Below are 4,662 nucleotides of genomic sequence, written 5' to 3' on the forward strand. Positions count from 1 at the left end.
TAGCTCTCAGGGAACCCATTGTCTACTTCAGGCTGGAGAATTTCCTGCTGGGAGCTCTTCGTAGAAGTGCGGTCACTTGAGAATCAAATGCAACAGCTCTTTAAGCAAAGAAGAGCTATAGCAATACAAAATTTTACCGCAAGAAGTGAAGAGTAGCACAATCAATACAAACACCAGGCAGAAGTTAGACACTTGGAATTAAAAAAAAGCCTATTCTTAACCCCCCCCCGAAAAAAGGCTTAGACTTGCAAATCATTGTACCATTTAACTTTGGAAATTTCTGAATAACATGAATCTATGCAATTAACATGGGAAATAAAGTTTAATCAGATTTTTAACAAAATTTGGTAAGTTTTTTTTTAAAGTTTTAATCAATAGTGCAAATAGTTTACCATGGACTAAGTAGTATATTTGAACTCAGCAAGTTCCATTGTAAGGGAATCTTCTTCGAGTCTGTGGCAGAATCTGCATCTTTTTTAAATCCTTTATCCTGCTTACATAAAATACAGTTTCTCTCTTAACATGGTGCTGGATTACACAGTCGACAACTGCTTTTCAACTATAACTTTGAATCATCTGTTTTCACCAGCAATAACATTTAGTCTTTTTGATTTCCAAAACTAAGATTGTGGTTAAGATGCTTTTTCCCCACTCAATAGACAATTTAATAGATTACTATATGTTATACTATATCATATGTATTAACATTATATTTAAGAATTACTTTCTACTGCTAATTTGTTCATTTGTTTGAATAACTTATCTGGAAAGTTATGCAATTCTGCCAGCAAAGAGGCTTCTTACGTTTTTTAAAACTTTTTCTAAATTTTGATTTTCATTTTTTACTTTGATTTTAGATTTTTCTTTGATATTTATTTTTGACTTACTAGTATTTTCTAAAAATAAAAAGAAACATGTAGGTTGCCAACAATGGATGATGAACCAATTAGAGAAAGCGATGCTATCCACATCTGTTGTTCTGGGTATATTAATAGGAGAGATATGTAAGCTATGGTAGGTGATTATGCTACCCTTCTTGACACTGCCAAGGCCCCAGCTAGAGTTCTTTGTCCAGTTTTGGGCACACACTTTTATTAATTTTTTTACATGTTTTTTAAAGTCCAGCCCAAGTGATAACACATTTAAAAAAGATTAACTATGAGGAACGGTGAAAGGAATTGGGTTTGTTTGGTCCAGAAAAGGGAAGGCTATAGAGATACATGATATCATCATAAAATATGTACAAAATTGTTACACTGGGGCTAGGATCAAAATTGTTCTCCATGTCAGCTGAAGGTAGAACAAGAATCCAGTAACTTAACTTGTGGCAAAGGAAATTTTACCATTGGACTTAAGACAGATTTTCTAACTATGAGAATATCGGCACTGAAACATATTACCACAGGGAGGTTGTAATATTCCCATTGTTGAAGATTTTTGAGAACAGATTAGCCAAACATGACAAACATCTGTCAGGGATGATCTAGGAGGAATATATGATCTTTCCTGAGAGTAGGATGACCTTCTGAGATCCCTTCCAGCCCTGAAGTCTATGATTATAATAACTGGGGAAGTAGCAGGGTAGATCCTTAGCTAGTAGTATAAACTGTCAGATATCCATTGAAGTCCGTGAATATCTTCCCTGCTGTTTATATTTCCTGATTACAGTCATCTTGAGCTGATAGTGGAGACAAAATAATTAAGAGCATATCAATTCTGAAGCATGATTTAAGAATGGCTGCGATTGGATTTAAGAAGTACCTTTTTAAAAAACGTTTACCTTGTCCTGTCCTTTTATCTCTTTTTAGGAGGCAACTGTTGTTACTCTGGATCATAGTGTGTAAGAGGTGTAGTCAGATACCTAATGAATTTGTTTGTGGCTGACAAGCCCAATTCGAGAGTGACACAGCTTGTTATGTCACTATCGTATAGACTGTTATGTCAATATCCCAGTTTGGGAGCCCTCTGTGGCACTGTCTAGTTTGAGTTGGCAGTGACAAAGTTTGAGTTGTTTGTTTACATGGTGTCTAGTACAATGGGGCCCTTTGGTTTAGATCTTTTCAAGAGTCATAATTAATACTAGCACCTGTTACTATTGATGCTTTTGTTTATCTGCAGTATGTTGACTGTCCTTTAGTGTCATGTCTGCTCCTTTGTTTGACTTTGTTGGGTCTTTCTCCTCTTTCTTTTGTTTATCTTCATTAAGATTTGTACTTTTTTTGGCTTTCCTTGTTCAACTCTCTTTTTTCTTCCAGCTTTTAAAATTAGTCATTATTCCTATAAAAGACACTGTAAGAAACCATCAAATATGGTTTGTGTGATGTGTCTCTTATAAACTACCTGAGGGAGAGTACTTTCTCAGTCCAGAACATCATCCTTTTGTCTCTTGCAAGTCTATTTAACTACCTGTCTCTTTCTAATTTCTTTAAGGCTTCTTACATACTTATTAGTGGGGGTTTTTCATATAGCCATACAGCAAAAATTGCCATCAGATCTAGGCTTTTTGTTTTTTTTGTTTTATGTATATTCTAGAATATACATGATAAAAAAGTAAAAATTCAACTTTATGGGCAGAAAGAATAAAAAAGGGAGCTGTGGAAGTCAAGGAGAGTCTCTGCTATAGGTCAGCAAAGTAACAAAAAGATTGAGTGCAGATCAAAGAAAGTTAAAAATTATTTGACAGCATTTGATTTAGAACAGCCATGCTGGGAAGTCTCCTGTAATAATTTATCCTACCTTTCACTCGCAGATTGCTGAGCTGTCTTGAAAGAATTCAGAGACTGGAGAGTGGGGCCACTTTTTTCATTTAAGATTTCAGAAGATGGGATACAATGTAATGTGTCAACATGTGATCAAGATGTCACTCTGTATAAGAAACCGCTCTAGCTGATTTTGCAAACCACAATGAACTTGATTTGTTCCTGAAAATAAACAGTTTCCTCTTTGCTTTCTCAGACTGATGGAAAATACATGAAACAAAAGAACCACATACACTGACTGCATCTTATGTTCTACAGCTCTCTTCTAATCCTTGCTACTCTTCTTTTGCAGTGGGTCTAATAAAAACTACACAATCAGCCAAGTTCCAGTTAGTGGCTGCTGAATATCTGATGTATCCTTTATTGTAGGCATTGGAATTCTGATCTTTAGACCTTAGGGTTCATACTTTTAAGCTTAACAAGGTTTAGAAAACGTTTGGGTTTTTGTCATAACAGCTGAAAGTCTCATGCCATGAGATGGTTCCACAAACCAGAGCTGTAAGAAATGCATCAAAAAGTAGTATTGTGAGACCAAACAGCAGAAGAATGTCAAGGCTGCCAGCAACCATGGTGGATGCCCAAGTGTCCTCCTTTGGAAGTAGTCAACTACCCCATAGCAACAAATTCATGTAGACTTACTGGACTGTGTCTGGGGTATGTGTTTTATTGCAATGGATGCCCATTCTAAATGGCTTGGTATATTCTGTAAGTTTTAGTAAGAATCTACCAAGATAATTTGTAGTGCTTACCTCATAGAATCATAGAAAAGTAGGGCTGGAACAGATTGCGGGAAGTCACTTAGTCCAACCCCTTCTTCAAGGTAGGGTCATTGCTATTAAAACTATCCTAGGCAAGTCCTTGTCTACCCTGTTCCTAAAACTACACAACAGCCTTGTCACACAACTAAAAGATACATTGCTTCAAAACAGGAAGAGCACCCTAGTCTTCCACACATAAAGCAGAAGGATGAGGGCACTAGCAATACCCCACTGGTGCAAGCACTGAAAAAATACATGCAAGAGTTCCAAGAATGAGGACCATGCCCCTCCACTACAGAGGAAGGTAAATCTCCACACAGTTCATGACAGTTTGACCACAGGGTAAAATTCCTTTCTGATCCCTAATGTGGCAATCAGACTGATTATAAAAGCCAGGAGACAAGATCCTCTAACAAGGAACTTTTGGATTATTTTTCTAGCAGGAGCACTGGCATGCCCCCATCAAAAATCCCTTAGCTGCAGCCAATATCCAACACTTCTGAGGAAGGCAAAACATAATCCTGACACTTGTAGTAGCAGGAGGGAAAATAATTCCTTTCTGGCCCCTTAAGGCAACCAGCAAAGCCCAGAAGCACGAGGGGGAAAAAAACCCAAATATCCTCTATTCAACTTGGGGACAATAATTCCATGCATCACACAGTTTAGTCTCATGCCATAGCAGGGTGAATTGGCACCAAATATATCATGGGGGAAGACATGTTAAACAGCTTTTGAGCATAATATCCATAAGATGTTCTGTCTAAAACAGTTTTGCATTTTGAGCCATGAACTGTGCCTTGGGTCAGTACCAAGGAGCCTCTATTCTATTTCCATTGCAAGTGATACTGACATTACAGATACACCAGACAGTGCAGAAACAGTTTTTTCCAGATAATGTTGTGATGTCTGTGGGAAGTTGCCTAAAGAGAAGCTGTACTATACTCTTTAGATTTTGCCTGTAGCATGCTGTATCTTCATGTGTGAGAAGAATGTAGTTGAAAACTTCTCTAGGAATTTGTCATTTTACACAAAGTGATAGGATCATATAGTATATCGGGCTTAGATAATCTCCCTTTAAATGTTTGTGAACCCTCTAGTAGTTTTCATTCTCCTGTATTTCAGAAACTACCAGAGCACTGCAGCAG

This window comes from Alligator sinensis, unplaced genomic scaffold, assembly GCF_000455745.1.
Source record: "Alligator sinensis unplaced genomic scaffold, ASM45574v1 scaffold747_1, whole genome shotgun sequence".
In the NCBI taxonomy this organism is placed as follows: domain Eukaryota; kingdom Metazoa; phylum Chordata; order Crocodylia; family Alligatoridae; genus Alligator; species Alligator sinensis.